A 21,247-nucleotide genomic window follows, 5' to 3' on the forward strand; every position below is an offset into this window, starting at 1 on the left:
AAAAGTTTGCGAACTGCTGAAAAGGAATTGGGGCCAGATGTATCAAACGAATTTGCATTCGCAAACGGTGTGATTCGCAGACTGAGGAGGAAATCTTTGATAAGTACATGTTGAGCTCAGCCATGATACTTGACTTGATAGCTGAGCTATAACCCATACTGCAGTGCACAACACACAGGACCAATAGCATAGCCGCCCATTTGCAGGTGTTATGCCCCCTGCACATACTTGCCTCAGGGAGCTATCAAGGGGTCATTGCAGTAGCTGGAGAGGTATCACAGAGTGCCCTCTCTAGATTTGTCAATCTAAACGCCATGCTGAGAAGTATACAACAGTACATCAGATTCCCCCACACCCCACAGGAAATAGAGCAGACAAAAATAGATTTCTACCAGATAGCACAGTTCCCCCACGTCCTAGGTGCCATAGATGGGACACATGTTGCAATCTGTCCACCATCGGCCACAGTGTGTGTTTACCGCAACTGTAAATACCAACATTCAATGAACATACAGGTGATATGCAATGCCTCCTACATCATAACTGATCTTGTGGCCAGGTACCCAGGAAGCGCACATGATTCATTCATCTTTCGCCACAGCGGGATTCACAAAAGACTGCTAGCTGGGGAATTTAGTGAAGGATATCTACTATATATTTTCCCTCTTTATAATGGTGCATTGATGGCAGTGTGACGTCATATGGCTCAGCTACACATTATACCCTCTGTTCCTTCCAGGAGACAGTGGCTATGCAGTGCGCTCCTACATGATGACGCCCTATCTAAATCCTGCAACACCAGCAGAGCAGAGATACAATTCAGCACACAAGGCAACCCGCAATGTTGTGGAGCACACATTTGGCCTGCTGAAGAGTTGCTTCCGATGCATCCACAAAAGTGGAGGGGCACTACAGTGCAGCCCGGACACGACCTGTAGAATAGTGGCCACATGTGCGATCTTGCACAATATAGCTCCCACCAGGGTCATACCTGTGGAAATATCGGAGCCAGAATCAGATGAGGATGATGATCCCATACCACCCCTACAGCCAGCAGACAGGACCAGTGCAGCAGAGGGCAGGCAAAGGCGTGCTGACATCACGCACAACCATTTTAGATGTAAGTAATGACAACACAACCTCACTGACACGTATTCTGGTAGTTAGCACCTTTATTACCTTGACTTCAGGTAACATCCATGTCACTAGGACAAAGCACTACACATGAGTCAGACATGAGCCATTAACAGTGTTGCACTATTGTCATCATAGTTTACTGTAATTCTACATGTAAAGGTAGTCCCCTGTGGCCCTCAATGTCACTTTTTTCGACCACGCATCCCTCTTGAGTGCGTAGTGGCCTCCCCGGCACCTCTTGTATCAGGCTCACAGGCAGTACTGTGCCTGGCACTGCAACGCCTAGGATCCATCACGGGCTCTGCAAGACTGTTGAGGCTAGATGACTCCTCAGTATCCCCAACTCCTAGTTCGCTGGGTGTAGCACTGCGTGCTGTCAGCATAGCATCCAGAACGTTGGTAATTTGCACCAATCCCTGGGCAACATCCAGACTGCTATGTGCTGCCTCCACCTGTGCGGCCACAGCACACTGTGATATCAGGGCAGTAGATGTAGCTAGACGATTTACAGATCTGCAAAAGCCACTGAACAGACCCATGAATTGCCTTTCACGCCTGCGGTGGCTAACTCGCTCATGCCTGATCTCAGTACAGAATTCCTTAATGGCATTTGTCAGTTCCTTGGTGTTCTCCGCATCTGTTTGTTGTCCCTCATGCAGCTTGCAGATGTTTGTGTTCAGACACTCCAACTGCTTGTGCAGCCACCCCATATTGGCATTGTGTGACTGCAACTGCCTGTGCATTGCCCTCATATTTTTGTTTTGCAGGCGCTGCACTTTGAGCATGGATGCTTCCAGGCCACCAAAGAATGATGGGCCCTCACCTACATCTGTGTGCTGTGTGCCTGCATCGTGAGGCCTCCTGCGGGGAGTTGAGTGCCGCTGGGGCAGGGACTGCTGCCTTCCGGTGGATTCAGCCTCTGGGGATGGAGTGTGGCCTTCATCCCGCATGTCATCAGAGTCCAGGTTCAAATCATGGAGAGGTAACACTCTTGCCCTCTGTCTGATTGGTGCTATACACAATGACTCGCTGGTGTTTGAGTCGGACAGAGGCTGTGTTTCTGCATCCCCCACATTGGAACATTCTGCTGCTGCTGGGCCTCAGCCATCTGCAACGACAATGTGCAGCATGTCATTTATGTATGTATCACCAAATGTGGCACAATGGTAATACATGTACACTTACATCATATCACTATGTACTGGGTGTTTTGTTATTCTGGGTGTCGCTCTACTTAATTGCATTCTATGTGCTATTTTCAGCTCTGGACTGTGGACTACCACTCCCATAAGTCATTGTTGTGCCGCATGTAAGATGTGGAATGGACTACTTATCACAATGCTTTGCTCTACTTGCTATTTCCTAAGGGGCATTTGTACTTGCACATATGGGGTTACATATCATTATTGGACTTACCTTTACTGGTGCTGGGTGTGCCGGACGTGTCAATGTCAGTGACCCCCCTGACAGCTTCTGGAAGCAGTGTGGACTCCACCAGGTCTTCCATGGGGGTGGAGGGTGTCTGGGTGGATGGTCCACCTCCTGTGCTCCTTGCCTCCTTTAGCCTGCTGGCCACCCTTTCCTTGGCACGGGAACGCAGGTCGTACCACTTCTTGCGTATCTCTTCCACTGAGCGCTGCGCAACCCCCACTGCGCAGATTTTGGTCTGGATGTCAGCCCAGAGTTTTCGCTTCTCATTCTCTGGTACCTGGAGTGAGCTCTTCCCAAATATCCGGTCATGGCTCCTTACCACCTCCTCAGTGAGCACCTCCAATTCTTGCTCACTGAATTTGAGCTTCCTCTTCCTCTCTCCCTTCTACTTCCCATTACCAGCATTGGCCATGTTGATGTCAGGTCCTGGCTTGCTCACAAACTTACTCCCTGGGGCTGGTCTGTGACTCTCTGACTGCTCCTGTGGGTGTGGTACCTAAAACCAGCATGGGCTGACTCACTTCCTGCTTGTGATGTCATCAGGCTGTGCCAGGTGACCGTTTTCGCAATTTGCGATTTTCAAATACCGAATCGCAAATATTTTTGCGATTCGTTATTTGGACCTCGCAATTTGCATTAGCGATTTTTAATAAATCGCTGTTTCCGACTCGCTAATTTGTTACATACCATATTGCGACTCAGAAATTGCGATTTCTTAAAAATCGCTATTTCCGATTCGCAAAGGGCTTTTTTCATACAACTGGCCCTAAAAGTCTTAACTGGAGAAAACAGTCTCTGTCGTCTAAGCCTGATGTTGTACACCTAGGGAAAAATGTGATATTTAAGATAGCGGTCCTGTTAGCAACTGTTCAGAAAAATGCATGCTACTTTCTTCACCGTCGCGGTATTCTAAAAACGCATCACTTCACCACCTCACATGGCTGTGGGAAAGGGAAGGGCAAAAAGCAGTCTTCATCTTGTGCCGGTTACAACAGTCTGAGTTTTGTGGCAAAGAATTTGCTGAAGGGAGACACTCATACGCATTAATCGTAAAACAACATTCTCTGAAAGTTAAAACCATTCATGTTTGAACAATTATTTACTTAGTGTTGTACTCCAACATGTACAAGGAGATGATCACTTCACATATTTTTCAGCAGAAAGCAGTTTGGCAACAACAAATGGAGAATGGAGTGAGTGAAAACATGAGTGCTCATGTAAAAGCATTCACGTTTATACAATTAATTTACTTAATGTTGTACATTGACGTACAAGAAGATGATCAATTCACATATTTTTCTGCAGAATAGTTTGGCAACAGCAAACAGAGAACGAAGTAAGTGAAAACATGAGCACTCGTGTGAAAATGCTCACATTTCCACAATGAATTTACTTAGGCCCTCATTATGACATTGGCAGTAAATCCCACTTACCGTCATGCTGACTGCCGCCAACATACCGCCGCGGCAGCAGATATCCATTCACCATATTATGACACACACACACCAACCTGTCACTATCCAGCCACAGACACAAGTCCGCCACACCAAAGGTCAGTGATAAACTGGCGGTATCAAAACCCACACCGTTACTCCAACAAAACAACGCCCATAACATTATGACCCACGAATCACCACGGCGGACATTCAACCGCGGTAAACTATTGGCGGTACATACTGCCGTGCTCAAAATACACACATACATACAAAACAACACTATATTGGCCAATTTAATTAACCTACACCTGGCACCTATACACACACCACACCCAAACATCCACACCACTATAAAACACCCACCCACATTACCCACAACCCTTTACGACTACAAATAATTGCCACCAGAGAGAGACAGCAAGAGCACTCACACAACCAGAGCCACATACCACTCACACCTATACACCACTCACGCACCCCACATCACACACCCTATCACATTACCCCGCACACCCTCACCGACACACCTTACACAACAACCATGGCACCACAAAGTCACCCCCGATTCTCAGAGAAGGAGCTAAGGGTCATGGTGGAGGAAATCATCAGGGTAGAGCCTCAGCTATTTGGAGCACAGTTGCAGCAGATATCTATAGCTAGGAAGAAGGAGCTATGGCGGAGAATCGTGGACAGGGTCAACGCCGTGGGACAGCACCCAAGAACAAGGGATGACATCAGGAAGAGGTGGAATGACCTACAGGGTAAGGTACATTCCACTGCAGCAAGACACCAACTCGCTGTAGAGAGGACTGGTGGTGGACTGCCACCTCCTCCCCCACAACTAACAATATGGGAGGAGCAAGTCTTGGCAATGATGCATCCTGAGGGCCTGGCCGGAGTAGGAGGAGGACTGGACTCTGGTAAGTCAACTCTATACTACTACTACCCCCCTACCTGCATACCATCACATACCCCCAACCTCACTCCCATCACTCCACCACTTCCCACTCACCCCACCATCACATCCCACTCATTCCAATGTCAAGCCCTGCATGCACTACCAATGCATGGACATCACTCACAGCCCTGCATGAACACCTATCACCAAAGCATGCACACTAGAGAGAATCAGCTAGCCCACCATATACCAACTTACACAAGTGAAAGTTGCCAGGGCAAATGCAACCAAAGAGGGCAACCCACTGATGCACAATATGTCACACACAGAAACAATAACACTTCATTTACATCCCCACAGGTATCCCAGCCAATGTCACCGGAGAAGAAGAGCCAGCACTATCCAGTCCCCCAACTGAAGACGCCCACAGTGATGACAGCAACTCTGGTCACCTAGATCTGGATCACCACCTGGCCCATCAGGGACCTCTGGACAGCTGGTTACCCAGGCACAGTCACACACCACCACAGAGCCTCTTTTGGCTGTACTGATCACACCAGGAGCGATAGTGAGGCACCAACATATGTAAAATGAATTGCCAAAGGGTACAGTAAGTGGGAATAGAAGTGGGAAATAACAGCATGCCAGTGCCAAATATATACAAACTATTGGCTATGAAATGTGAAGTAACACTGTCTTACCTGTGTGCCATTGGAAGTATTGTTGTATCACTGCTGTTCTGTTGTCCTCATCCTCATCTTCTCATCCTCACTGCCCACAGGGTCCACTGCTGCCACACAGCCATTCTCCAGGCTCCTCCTCCTGCAGAAAAGGCACATGCCATCTCAAGGCAAGGTTGTGCAACATGCATCATGCCGCAATTATCTGGCTGACATTCTTGGGTGAGTAGCACAGGGATCCACCTGTTAGATGGAGTCACCTGAACCTGGCCTTCAGGAGGCCAAAGGTTCTTTCGATTATCCTTCTTGTTCGCCCATGTGCCTCATTGTAACGTTCTTCTGCCCTTGTCCTGGCATTCCTCATATGTTGGGGTAACCAGAGTCACTTGTAAATATTGAGGGACAACATTTAGCCACACACTATCCCATATGACCCACACCATACCCATACACCAACACCTACTGGGTGGGAACTGGGGCTCACCTATTAGCCACACCCTGTGCCTCTGTAGTTGGGCCATCACATTTGGGATGCTGATATTCCTCAGGATAAAGACATCATGCACTGACCCAGGATACTTAGCACTGACATAGGAGACGTACTGGTCCACTAAGCCCACCATCTGTATATTCATGGAGTGAAAACTCTTACAATTTTGGTACACCTGTTCATTGTGACAGGGTGGCACAAATGCAATATGAGTTCCGTCAATCACCCCAATTATGTTGGGGATATGTCCCATTGCATAGAAGTCAGCCTTCAATGTGGCCAAATCCTCCACCTAGGGAAAATCAATGTTGCTGCACGTGTTTAATCAGGGCAGACAATACTCTGGTCAGCACTATTGAGAACATTGGCTGGGATATTCCTGCTGCCAAGCACACTGTCACTTGGAAATAACCAGTTGCCAGGAAATGGAGCACTGATAGAACTTGCACAAGAAGGGGGATCCCAGTGGGGTGAAAGATAGCAGACATCAGGTCAGGCTCCAATTGAGCACACAGCTCCAAGATTGTGGCCCTGTTAAGTCAATAGGTGAGGATGATGTGCCTGTCCCCCAGTGTTGCCAAGTCTACCAGGGCTCTGTACACGGGGTATGTCTCATCTCCTATTCATCCGCAGCGGTAGCAATCTAAGGGACAAAGGAGTGAGGAGCTGGTCACAAACTGAACATTAGAGCCACAACAGTACAATGCATGAAGTCAATTCGTATTGGGTAAGTGGGATTTGTCCTGTATGTCCAAATATTAACTGTGATGCAGTTATTATCCAGGCCCACCCCCCACTGAAATGCGTCTGCCTGTCCTGTGTGGAGGGACAGGTGGAAGTGAGGTAATTCCGTTGACATTGTGCGCTGTTATGGGAGGCAGTCAGGAACCGCCGTGCAACTCCTCATTGGTTAACATTGGGCCCTATGGGGTTCAGTGGCCAAAGGTGATCTATGCCAGCCGTAACGGTATGCACTGCCGCAGACGTGACTGCCATTTTCTATCTGATTCCTCACTTGCTATCTGACCTTCAACAGGAGAGGACCTACACTGCATGTGCTGCTGTGACCTTTGTCTGGAACCTACCATGGCCCGTGTGACTGGGGAAAGGGCTCCTGGTGGATGGGGTCCTACCCCAGTACAGGCTGCTGAATGGGCATCCAGACCAGCAGGTGAGTACACTGTGAGCACGAGGCATGTGACATGAATGCAGGGAGTGGTGTGTGTGAAGGCCTCGTGTAAGGGGGGTTGGTGGATGTCCTCTGGGTGGCGTACAGGTTGTGTGCTGGGCCATGTGTGTGCAAATGGTAATGTGAAGGGGTATGGTGGGCCATAAGTGTAACAGGCAGGACTGTCTAACTGATACTATTTTCCTGTGTGAATTACCTCTGCACGCAGCACCCATCAAAAGAAGGGTATATGGCGTGCCATCGCCAAGGAGGTGCGGACGCTGGGGGTCTACGGCAGGCAGAGCACCCACTGTTGGAAATGGTGGGAGGACCTGAGACGCTGGGGACAGAAGACGGTGGAGGCCCAGCTGGGGATGGGCTCCCAACTAGGAATGGGTGCCTGTCAAACCCTGACCCCCCTGGTGGCCCGCATACTGGCGGTGGCCTATCCTGAGCTGGATAGGTGCTTGAAGGAGAACAAGGGGGTGAATACAGTGCCCATCATTACAACTTACGCATGGTAGGGTGGTATCCAGGTGGGGATGTGTGTCAGTGGGTGCCCCTAGCCCAGGCCTGACATTGCAGAGTAGTTCCCCTAGTGGGAAGGGTCCTGAAGGGATAATCATGCTATCTAGCTCGTAGGCATCCACAACTGGTCAGGGTTGCGTGGGTCCAAGCTGTGCTGCATTTGGTGGTGTGTGCCTCTCCCCATGCCTCAGTGGCTAGCAAAATAACTGGTAGTGCAATGCCGAGTGCGTTGGGCTGTTTCCTGTATGTGAGAGTGGTGTGTACACCAATGGTGGTGCAGCCATTTACCAGGCGTATCCTTTGTCTCCCCCCCCTTTTTGTTTTGTCACCCTGTCCGTATGTGCATTAGCATCATCTGGTGGAGGAGCAGAGGCACCAGCGATGGAGGGAACAGCATCCCAAAGGACTGAGGAGGCAGAGTCCACCGACAGTGAATGCACCAGTGGGATGGAGGGCGATGAGAGCACCACGGCGGAGAATGGTGGGGACAGTTCAGACACAGATACCTCCTCCGATGGAAGCTCCCCGGTGGTGGCGGACACCGTTGTGACCATCCCAGCTACAGGTACAGCTGCCAACACCCATACCAGCATCGCCTTCCCAGCAGCCCCTCATCGAGTTGCCCATGCCCGCTTACCCAAGAGGGTGGGCATCTCCTTCACCCCAGGCAACTCAGGCCCTGCCCCAGTGAGCCCTACTGCCCTGAGTGAGTAGGCAATTGATCTCCTGAGATCCATCTCTGTAGGGCAGTCAACCATTGTGAATGCCATCCAGGGGATGGCAGTCCAAATGCAACAAACTAATGCATTTCTGGAGGGCATTCACACTGGCTTGGCGGACCACCAGAGATCGATCCAGGCTCTGGCCTCCTCTCTGATGGCAGCCATTGTCCCTGTTTCCACCCTCCCCCCTCCAACTTCCTCTTCCCAATCCCATTCCCCTCAACACCAACCTATCCCACGCACACAGGCAGACGAGCATGCACACAAGACAACACACAAGAGTGGCACTGGCAAACACAAGCACCACACATCATCCCACAGGCACTCACACAAACACCATCCAGATGCAGACATACCAACATCCACAATTTCCACTGTCTCCCCCTCCTCCTCCTCCTCCTCCTCCATCTCCATCCCAGTTGCACCCACACTCACACCTGCATGCACTACATCCTCATCCACTAGCAGCATCACCACCACACCTAGCAGAACACACACCTAACTGGCAGACACCTCCACAACAGCCATGCACACGTCCCCTGTGTCCTCTCCCACTGTGTCTGTCTCCCCTCCTAAAGTACACAAACGCAAGCACTCAGACACCCAACAGTCATCCACCTCACAACAGCATCGATCCCATGCACCTGCACCCAAACTCAGCAGACAGATACCTCCTACAACCACCCCTCTTCCTCCACTCCCAAACCTTCCCACCTCAATGTCCCTAAGAAGCTTTTCCTCTCCACAATTGGCCTCTTTCCTACCCCTCCCCTCCGTCCTTCACATCTGGCCAAGGTGGAAAAACCCAGACGAGCACCTCAGCCACCCAGTCCATGGGCCCAGTAGTCTCCACACCCACTCGTGGTGGGAAAGGATCCAGGGCACTTGTGCAGAGGGTGAAGCCTGCACCAGGCAGCCTCAAGGAAAGGGTGCCTGCCCCAGCTGCTGCCCAGAAGGGGAAGGAGCCTGCCCCAGCTGCTGCCAAGAAGGGCAAGGAGCCAGCCCCAGCTGCTGCCAGGAAGGGCAAGGAGCCAGCCCCAGCTGCTGCCAGGAAGGGCAAGTAGCTAGTCCTAGCTGCTGCCAGGAAGGGCAAGGAGCCAGCTGCAGCCAGGAAGAGCAAGGGGCAGGGACTCAGACGGATGGTTGTGCAGCTGTCCGAGGCTGCAGAGGATGGGCAGGAGCTTCCACCCACCAGCAGCAGCAGCAGCACCACCACCACTACCACCAGTGGGCAGCCATCGGAGGCTGTAGGGGATGGGCAGGAGCGTCCCCCCACCAGCAGCACCACCACCACCACTGAGCAGCCGTCCGAGGCTGCAGGGGATGGGCAGGAGCTTCCCACCACCAGCAGCAGCACCACCACCACCACCAGTGGGCAGCCATCCGAGGCTGCAGGGGATGGGCAGGAGCTTACCCCCACCAGCAGCAGCACCACCACCATCACTGAGCAGCCGTCACCGCCGGCGGATGGTATGTAGTCCTGCCCCCATGGGCTGCTGTGCGGCCTGCCCCCTGCAAATCCACTGGGTATGACACCCACCTGAGAGACTGTGCCCTTGCAATCCCCAGGATCAAGAGCACAGGGCACAATACCCCCTCCAGAACCAGTGGGTAAGACACCCACCAACCCCAGCTTCCCCAGGATCAAGAGCACAGGGCACGATGCTCCCTCCAGAACCAGTGGGTAAGACACCCACCTACCCTAGCCTCCCCAGGATCAAGAGCACAGGGCACGATGCCCCCTCCAGAACCAGTGGGTAAGACACCCACCAACCCCAGCCTCCCCAAGATCAACAGCAAGTTTGAGTGCAATGAAAGATATAACATGCACTGGCATCATGTATTGGCAGCATGATTTTTCTTGAAATGTGTGCATCCACAACATACAAAATGAAGAAAAGCAAACAAAAACACCAAATATCCACACAATAGTTTGGGTTGGTGTTCCAGGAGCTCATTTTCAAAGCAGTTGTATTCCAATCCTGGAACACACACCAGTGAAGCACTGCTAGCTGCTCAGCATTCTCCAGGCAACTGTCCACAAAGATTCCAACCCCCACAAAGAAAAACAATTCCCAATTACAGAATCATGAGAGTGCATGCTAACAGCTTGAGAGCTCAAGCTTAACCATTTGAAAATAACAACATGCATAACATAACAGAGTACTACTGCAAATGCATTTAAAGAGGTGGAATTAACAGTTCTCTTATGTTATGTTATGTTATGTTATGTTCCTAACTCACAGTGATGATGTTTACATGAAACATGACACACACACTCATTAGTGAAACAGTGACTGCGGAAGCAAATAATAGAGCCTGGGCCAGATATCTCTTCTTAAACTGAACATTGACAAACCAAAAGTATCTTGAAAATTTCAGAGAGAGTTGACGTCGCAGTTCCTTGCATCTTCCTTTTTTAGCAGTAAATTAAGAAACCACTGGCCAAGTAGCACATACGGGTAGCAACAGTCACGCTCTGAATTAGGTTAATGCACTTTTTGCAGAGGACTATGCATAACAGGTAATTCTCTGGCATCTTGTTAGTAAGGCAGCTCAGATGACTAATGCACTTAAAACAGAGAATGTTATGATAGCCACTGTGCGCACATTTCAAACAGCATAAATGCATAATCTACCTGCTGCAGAGTACTGCTGTAACCGACATGCCACAAAGTAGTATCATTTTAGGATTTTTCAATGGGTTAATGTTATGATATTATCATGGTAATTAGTCATTTTAAAATCTTGGTAAACCCTGCCCCTTCACCTAATTTTGGCCCAAAATAGTTTAAGAAAATAAATACTCAAGAATGATTGCAATTGCAAGAAGTAGCATAATGGAATGAAAGAGGAGCATGCTTTCATTCCTACTGCACAAATGCAAAGTAAATACTATATAACAGTAATGCTATGGAAATAAATACAAGTGGTGATTTATTTACAGAAGAATATTGCTACAGAGCTATTACTTTGCATTAGTGCAACCGGAATAAATGTGCACTTCAGCCTAGTGCTCAGCCACTTTCTTAGTTACGTCCTCAGTTGGTTTCTGGATGAGGCATGGAACAGGCCTCCTCACACATCGGGGGGGAGTCTCTGTATTTGGGCAGTACTGTGTTTTGCTCAGTTTAATTACACAGTGTTTCTACTATTTCATTTGGAGTTTTTTCACATAATGCACATGTGAGTTTTAACATTATTATTATCATTATTATTATTGTTATTATTATTTAACACTAAGGACAAAGCACCACTTTAAGGTAATGCAATATTTCAAGGACATCCTTTAGGAGTGCATACCTGAGAGAATTGTAGGCTGCAAAAAGCACTATGTGACCCCAATTAGTCCACAACTTTCTCAATGGAGAAACCCTACCGAGTCCACCTTTCAGAAAGATAGTCCCTTTGTTAGCTTGCTATACACCACTTTGGACATTGTACTTGGAGGCAGTGAGGGTGCCACTGGAAAAGTGAGCATCACCAGTGAGGAAAATGGGTGGAGCCAGTTAAGAAAGTGGGTGCCGGCCACCTTAGTATAACTTTGGGCACCTGCACTTTTTTGATGAAATCTCACACTCGCCATTAATTGCATTCTATATCAGCTGCAATCTGCTCTAGTCGTACAGTACTTGCCACGTTACACTCAACACCTGTCACACTCTGCCTTGTTTAAATTATGAATTAGTTTGATTCTGAATTACCTGTATCCTTTGTTGGTCATATTCTCTACTAGCTGCCTCCACCAGTCATGCTCTACAAAGTCAGGCTCTGCACCAGGTATACTGTGATGTGGTTGCACTCTTGCACCATACACACTGCGCATGTTGCACACTATGAATAGGTCACTTTGGCCCAGATTTATACTCTGTTTGGAGCAAATGTGCGTCATTAGTTTTACTCAAATTTGGTGTAAACCCAACTCTAAATGTATACTTAAGCGAGAGACCCGTCTAGCGCCAAAGTTTTGGACTAAAAAGTAATTTTTTGCTAGCGGCAAACTACCGTGCGTCAATGAGATGCAAGGTAGGCATTCCCGGGCCAAAAATAATTATATAGCCTTAGCGCCATATCTATTCCCCGCTGTAAAATCAAGCACAGGGGAAGTGGACCCTAAATGATGTTGCTAAGCTTGCTTAGCACCATTATTTAACGCTTGAGTCAGGGCAGGCATTAGGGGACCTGTGAGCCTATTTCCATGGTCAGAGACCTTGGAATGGGTCCACAGTTGCCCTTCCCTAGCCCCAGGGACACTCACACCAGAGGGACGCCAGAGGATGGGGCGACCCCATCCTCTGGTGAGTAAGGTAAGTACAGGTAAGTATTTTTTTTATAGTGCCTTGGGGGGCCTAACTTGGGTCCCCCTACATGGCACTGGGCCCAATGGCCATGCCCAGGGGACATAAGTCTCCTGGGCATGGCCAATGGGGTGGGGGGCATTACTTCATTTCTTTACTAAGACAGGAGTCATGTCCATACGGGTTTTACATCAAAAAATGACACTAGTCTGGTTAGAGGCATGGGTTTTATGACGCAAGCCGGGCCTTACCGTCGGCTGCCAGCATTCCATAAATATTACTCATGGCCAGTATCTTGGAATGGCGCTAGCCGGCTGTATACTTTTCCAAGCAAAACTTAATTAGCGCAGTTTTACGTGAAAAACTATAAATATGGCCATTTGTGCTTCACTCTAGTTACTGATGTTAACTTATTGTAAGTTTAAGGCCAAAGCATCAATAAATCGGTACAGTAGAGAAACTCACCTGTTACATGCATCAACTCTGAAAAGACATCCATCGGATACATAACTACAAGAAGAGTATTAAAATGACATTAATAGTGCAGAGCCTCAGGTATTAGCCTATTAAGCTCAAGCACAAAGTATGAAAATGCCACAATGTAAAATAATATATTTTCGAAAGAGCTGAATGTTGTAGCAATTAAAACAGACAATAGATGAATTCAGTAGAAGTATGGTGGCTCTATCTGTGTATACGTGTCCAGCCTTATATTTTTTTAAATAATTTATTCAGAGGTTGATACAAATCTTTGGACTCAGGAGTGAGATACCATCCAACAGTCAACATCAATAAAATCAAATCAATAAACATCACTTTCAATATTTTAGTAATTTATACGCTCCAGGACCTATGTGGCCATGATTCGCCACACCAGTTTAATAAAGTACAAATATTTATTGACCTTTAGATTAACAATGTTAAGATCACGTAAATCAGACGCAAGACCAAATGATATAAGTACAAGAATAACACAGGCTGACCAAATCTTCTAAAGAATCTTAATCTAGACAGAATATTTTTCACTAAACATTGAAGAACCACCAATTTATATCAAACAGTTGAATTTAGATTGTGGCATCCTTAACTATTACTCTAATTCGAAAAGCATGTTTGGGCTTCATGCAAAAAGAAAAGATGACAAAAAGTAATTTGGAAAACATCAGGCTATGGCGTTAACTAAAAATAGCAGTGAGTTTTCTAAAGAGAGAAAAGCTAAAAATCTGCAAGAAGGACAAATGCACATTTTATTATACCTCTCCTAAATGGATCAGCAAGCAGCAATGTCTTCATCAATGGAAGATCTTCTGGTCTTCTTCATTGGGCCGTGGCAAAATAGGGAACAGTTCAGTAAAGTTTGGCCTTATTGTATCTGAACCATCAATGACAGAAAGCTGAAGATATAACAAATCATTACACTAGCTTAGAAAGTAGAACTCTCGACAACTGAGAACAGCAAGGAACTGAGATGAACTGAACTTACATTACCTAGGTATACTGTATTAAATCGCTAAATAGCAACAAGCTAAGCTTCTATTGGTCAGTCTATGGGGTGATTTAGGCCAGAGTCAATTGGCTTTTCTCCACATTTCAGAAATAACATTTCTTCATTTTCTTCATTCACGATTGGCTCATCTTCTCTCACTGCAGTCACCAGTTTCCACAGTAAAATACAATTGGTGCAGGTTATACATGAGCACTGAAGACTATTGTTCCTGGGTGACACATCATCTCACACCAGGAAGACAGAAAAATGTTACAACCTTAAAAAAAAACTTTTCCACAGTGATCAAGTCACATCAGATGCTTAGAGAAACATGTTTTGCATCATTAGCATTTTAAACATTGCCCCTTAGTAATTACTAAAACGAGAGGCCTTTTTAAAACCAATGTAAAAACATGAAGAACAAAATATTTCCTAATATTTAAAATATTAATCCTTTAGTACATATTAATATTAATTTTTCAGTACATTTAATTATGAAAAAACAAAATACATTTTCATTAGGCAGTTATTTTTCATAATATTATACATTGTTTATGGTGTCTACCATTTCACCTACATGTTTTTATTCATTAATACACTATTTTCAAACAACTTTTTTTATATGTTATTGCACACTTTATTTTAATTTCACAATTTCTATTAATAATATTTGCACTCAAATAATCCCTCCTCTGGCGATTATATGTGTTGTCACAAAATATACTTATCAATGCTTGCATTAATACTTATGAGTCAGTTTAAAGTTCCTCTGTTCACTTTTCACTGTTTGTGTTTCTATCAGTAAGTACAGTTTGTAAAATCCAATTATACAGATGACAAATACAACTCAATTAATAATCATTTCAATATTTTTCCCACAATACCCTGACCAAGATTACCCAGACAATTCTTTACTCCAGTAACACATTTGCCAATATTTTCTGATACTCCTGGCTCTTTCAGATCTTTCAAGTCTGAATTAGAATCTGTGAGGTTCTTAATAAAATTTCTAATTCCTTTACTATCGTCAGGTATGTATATACAACAATGTTTTGATTTCAGCATCCGGCAGACTCTTCCTTCCTTTGCTAATAGAATATCTAATGCAAGTCTGTTCTGGAGAACCATAGAACGGACAGCAGCCATTTCAGTATCCATTAGAATTATAGCTTCAGAATAATCAGTTAACATGTTATCCACAATAGTAGACAACTTTCTAATTTTCACAGCATTCAGAACAACTCCTACAGAAGGAATAATTGCTCTAAATATATCCCCAATTATTTCAAAATAAATAGCTTTTTTTGATCTTGGTCTTTGCAATCATTTGTGTCATGTCTGTCATCTATATTGTCAATCAGGTAAACCTCTGGGAATTCAACTCCCAGATAACATGTCCCATACCATCCCCTTGGGAGATGATAATAAGCCTTTTTTCCACAGATGTAATGTACCCCAGGAATCGTAGGATCGTGTCCATTTAACATAAAGTCCCATGTATTCTTAGAAAGGAATATATGTCTGCACTCACTCGTTCCCAGAAACTTAGGCCCATATTTATACTTTTTGACGCAAAACTGCGCTGGCGCAGTTTTGCATAAAAAATAATACCGCCCGTTAACGCCATTTTGGCGCGCCGTGCCGGTGTCAAATTTATACTTTGACGCACGGTGGCGCAAACCACAGGTGTGAGTCATTTTTTTTAACGCACATCGCAGCGTCAAGTCATAAAGCAAAACGACGTTAACGCGGCGGAAATGACTGTGGGTCGATTTACGACCCCGCAAACCGGATATGCAGCGTTTTTTGACGCAATAGCGTCAAAAATCCATGCGAACACAGCCATTTCAGCAGAGGAGAGCCAAAATGGATCCCAGATGCCTCTACAGACCCCAGGAAGATGACAACAGACCAGGAACCAGCCAGGAGGACCCACACAAGAACCAGGACACTTTTAAGAAGAAAAGAAAGTGTCGCTTTAGTGCATAGGAACAGGAAAGTCTGGTTAAAGAGGTGACGGAACACCAGCACCAACTGTTTGTCACCTCAAAATTGCCAATTAGTAGGAGAGAGGTATATGGCAACAAATTGTCAACAAGATCAACAGTGTGGCAGAAGTATGCAGAACAGTCATCGAGTGCAAGAAACGCTGGCATGACTGCAAGCGCAGGACCAAGGAAAAGATGGGCAGGAACAGGAAGGCACCACTGCATACTGGAGGTGGGAGTCCAGCACACCAGGAGGCCCTGGACCACATGCAGGAGATGGTCACAGCCGTCATCCCTGAGGAGATCGTCACAGGGATTCAAGGACAGGACAGCATAGACTACCACGAGACAACGCACATGCAGGGTAAGTCGCATGGGGAATTCAAATGCACTAATGTCAACTACAACTGGGGGGGGGTACTGACCACAAAATGCATGGAAGTCATCATATACATGGAGTGGCATGGGTAAAGGGGGATGGCATGGGGGCATGGCCTGCACAGACAGAAGCTGGGGCACACCATTACACTACACCAACAACAGTCCCATGGGGGCATGCTGCCATGCCAACGATGGAGCAAAGGTAAAGCCATGCCAGGAGGGAAGGGCACAATGTCAAACTGACATCCCGGCACACGTCAGCCACCACACCCCCTATATTAACTAAGGCCCTATTAACAACCTCTAGCCATACCGACAACTGGAATGTAACTGCGACAACAGTTGCCACTACCACCTTTGCTCTGTGTGCAGCTCAAGTAGCCAATGGCAGTAACTTCCCCATGGATCATACACACCTAAATTAGAGGGTTGAGGATGACAGCTCCAGTAATCCCCTGAAAAAAGACAAAGGCCCCAGTACTGTCAAATGTCAATGCCCATAGTTGTCGCAAACATCAGCCAATGTCAACAACAATAGGAGCTACACAGCATTAAGGACATACCCATGCTGCATATGTCAGGGTCCATCCTGTGCCTGAGTCACAATGTAACATCCTAAATGTCATACTGCTCAGACAACAGCATTGAGGGGGAGGACACATGTAACTGGTCACTGAAATACACCTGCATAGTCAGATGAGGAAATAGGACACTGCTATGATTATCAGGTTAATCCAATGTACCACACATTCCCAACATCAGCTGTACACATTACCCATGCCAACATCCATATCGTGCCATAACAATGCTATGCATAGGATATCCTACATGTCAACTACATTTAAGTGGATGTGAAAGATCAGAGACTGGGCAGGTCCAGATTGTCAAGTATGCTGCCAGTGCCATCAGAACACCCACAGCTAGTGAAAGGCCTCACCATGAGAATGTATGTAGACGGAGGGTTGAGTAGGACAAGAAGGTGGCAATTCACTATTTGTCCTAAAACAATACTAGAGGAGATGATGCAGAGAAGTCCAATAACTTAATACTATACATGTGACATGCAGGTGGGTCATAGGCCTGGGAGAATGCCCATCTGAAAGACTGAAGCAATGAACACGAAACAAGATCACAATGTGAAATCATCACAAGGCAGGCATGTCACATCACTAATGCCACAACACAGACCCACTAATTGTACCCCGTTTCATTGCAGAGGAAGATGGATCTCCTGCGGATATGCCTGTCCCAGAATACCCTGATGACATGGATGACGAACTGACAAACATTCCCCAGGAGACCATCCAAGAGGTCCTTGGAACCCTCCAGACCCCACCTTCAGTCACAAGGAGGAGCACAGAACAAGCAGCCATCACAGAGGAAACACCCAACACCCCAATTGTAAGACCTGCCAGCTCCAATACAGCTGAGGACTCAGACGACACAGGCACCAGCTTTGAGAGAACTGTAGTTGGGGTACAGCGGGAGCTGGCCAATGAGGTGCGGGTAGGGATGCAAACTATGGCAGCCAGCCTTGAGGGGGTGTGTTCGTGCATGATTTCATCAGCAGATCAGGCAGCAGCTATGCAAGCGCTAACATCTATCTTGCAGGAACAGCAAAAAAGCCTGAAGGAAATCAGAACATCTGTAATACAGTTGACCCAACACCTACAACAGCAATTCTGTCAACGCGTGCACGAATGCAACATTGAACCCATCAGGGCCGACCTGGCTGCCTACCATCGTGATGTGGCTGCTATTCTTAAGAATCAGCAGATCCTCCTTGCTGCAGTACTGCCCTTAAGACCTTCACAGGTAGCAGCGACCGGGATGTCTGACTCCACGTCTTCTAACACTGAGGTGTGTGTTGCCCCTTCACAACCACCACCAACAAGGACAGAGGAGGCAACACACACATCAGAAAAAGAAGACATGGAACAGATGACATTCACACGGAAAAGTACCCGTAAGTACTAGTCCCTGCCACATGGCCAACTATTACCAAGGGCTGCGTTTTGTAACACGCCAGTCTTACAACAACTCTACTCAATGACTGTTCTGCTAACCACTGTATATCTTGTCAGCCTGCCCAGTGATTGTCTCTCTCTTACTCATTGGCAAATCCTGTCCCTCTGCACTGTCTGAAACATCACCCCAGCATGTCAAAAGCATTTCCTTAACCCCTTGTGTAGGATCACAATGTAAGATGTCACTATAATGGACTCACAATCATGGACAATGTACATATAGCACTACAGCACTTTTCAACAAATGGAACTTACACAACAAATCTGTCTCTGGGTAATGTGACACATCAACTGTGCAGTATATGACTGAAATGTGCCTACTGCCAAATTATGTAGCTTGTCAATACAACTGTCCTGATATTATGTAGTCAGATAAATCTGCACAGTGGCCATGGTTGCATCATACTCTGCCCTTCCTGAGGGTAATATCTGATGAAGTGAGAAACAATACACCATCATGCTGTGTTGGACAGAATAACGCTTCCTCAAGGGATATCTAAGTCATAAAATAGTGGCAGCAAAATGTTGTCACCATGCAATACTAACACATATAACAGTGCACACAAATCTAAGCTAACACTACAAAAACTGCATGAATGAAGCTGTCTAAGTTTACATCCAAATAGGTAATCATGCTGAACAGTGTCACAAATGATCTATGTGAGTCATGAAGACAAAACTACAAGAGTGCTTACGAGAACTCATCTTATAAGGGTGTCCTTGAACATCACACTGCAGTCAGACCTAAAACTGTTCCCCCAATACCAAGTCTGGAAGCACTGTTTGTGACGTAGAAAACATACTTATCGACAAAAACATGTTGGGATCCATATTAACTGTGATTGGTGGTTGCAACAAATGGTGGAATCTTTGCAAGGTAGCTCTGGGGTAGCTGCCAATCTTACAGCTCAGTTTGGATTTGTTCATAGCATAGGACACAAATGTAATAGAACAAAATTCATGTACACTAATGCCAAGGCCGTCATCAAGTAGCTTTTAACACATACTGTAAAGGGTTAACTATATATTTATTAAATGGTAATAACAGAAGAGGAAACTGAGGGAAAAGTCGTACCTACCCTGATCTACCCTGACTACTCATTGCCCACAACTGTCCCTAACTAAACTAAGCTAAACTTACTTATCACATGTAACGAAACGTTCTAAACATCAACCCCCCCACGCCCCTTATGAGACGGGACACATGGAGGACAACACATACTATAGCAACACAAAAGGATGATGGACGGAGTGCTGAACAATGCAAACACTCACCCCCAGTCACAGATCTGGGTTTAATCCATCATTCTTTTGCTCACCATGCCACCCCAGTTTTGACCCAGCCATATGCAAATCAGTCTTGACCCTGTTCCTCATGGGAACAGTCCAGCCCAAACTGCCAAGCCAGGCCCTCCCTGGACCGGAATCAAGCATCCTAGGACCGGTTTCAGGGTATCACCCTTCATCAGCCAGGCTAGCTTTAATCTAGTGGCACAGTGAGCAAGGGACCCACGTCTGGGCATACCCTTCCCACATAGGGCAACTTTAGCAACACAAAAGGATGATGGACGGAGTGCTGAACAATTCAAACACTCACCCCCAGTCACAGATCTGGGTTTAATCCATCGTTCTTTTGCTCACCGTGCCACCCCAGTTCGGACCCAGCCATATGCAAATCAGTCTTGACCCTGTTCCTCATGAGAACAGTCCAGCCCGAACTGCCAAGCCAGGTCCTCCTTGGACCGGAATCAAGCATTCTAGGACCGGTTTCAGGGTATCACCCTTCATCAGCCAGACTAGCTTGAATCCAGTGGCACAGTGAGCAAGGGACCCACGTCTGGGCATACCCTTCCCACATAGGGCAACTTTAGCAACACAAAAGGATGATGGACGGAGTGCTGAACAATGCAAACACTCAGCCCCAGTCACAGATCTGGGTTTAATCCATTGTTCTTTTGCTCACCATGCCACCCCAGTTTGGACCCAGCCATATGAAAATCAGTCTTGACCCTGTTCCTAATGGGAACAGTCCAGCCCGAACTGCCAAGCCAGGACCTCCCTGGACCGGAATCAAGCATCCTAGGACCGGTTTCAGGGTATCACCCTTCATCAGCCAGGCTAGATTGAATCCAGTGGCACAGTGAGCAAGGGACCCACATCTGGGCATACCCTTCCCACATAGGGCAACTTTAGCAACACAAAAGGATGATGGACGGAGTGCTGAACAATGCAAACACTCACCCCCAGTCACAGATCTGGGTTCAATCCATTGTTCTTTTGCTCACCATGCCAACCCAGTTTGGACCCAGCCATATGCAAATCAGTCTTGACCCTGTTCCTCATGGGAACAGTCCAGCCCGAACTGCCAAGCCAGGTCCTCCCTGGACCGGAATCAAGCATCCTAGGATCGGTTTCAGGGTATCACCCTTCATCAGCCAGACTAGCTTGAATCCAGTGGCACAGTGTTCCCTAATGGACCCATGTCTGGGCATACCCTTCCCACATAGAGCAACTTTAGCAACACAAAAGGATGATGGACAGAGTGCTGAACAATGCAAACACTCACCCCCAGTCACA

The sequence above is a fragment of the Pleurodeles waltl genome, chromosome 3_1, assembly GCF_031143425.1.
Source record: "Pleurodeles waltl isolate 20211129_DDA chromosome 3_1, aPleWal1.hap1.20221129, whole genome shotgun sequence".
In the NCBI taxonomy this organism is placed as follows: Eukaryota; Metazoa; Chordata; class Amphibia; order Caudata; family Salamandridae; genus Pleurodeles; species Pleurodeles waltl.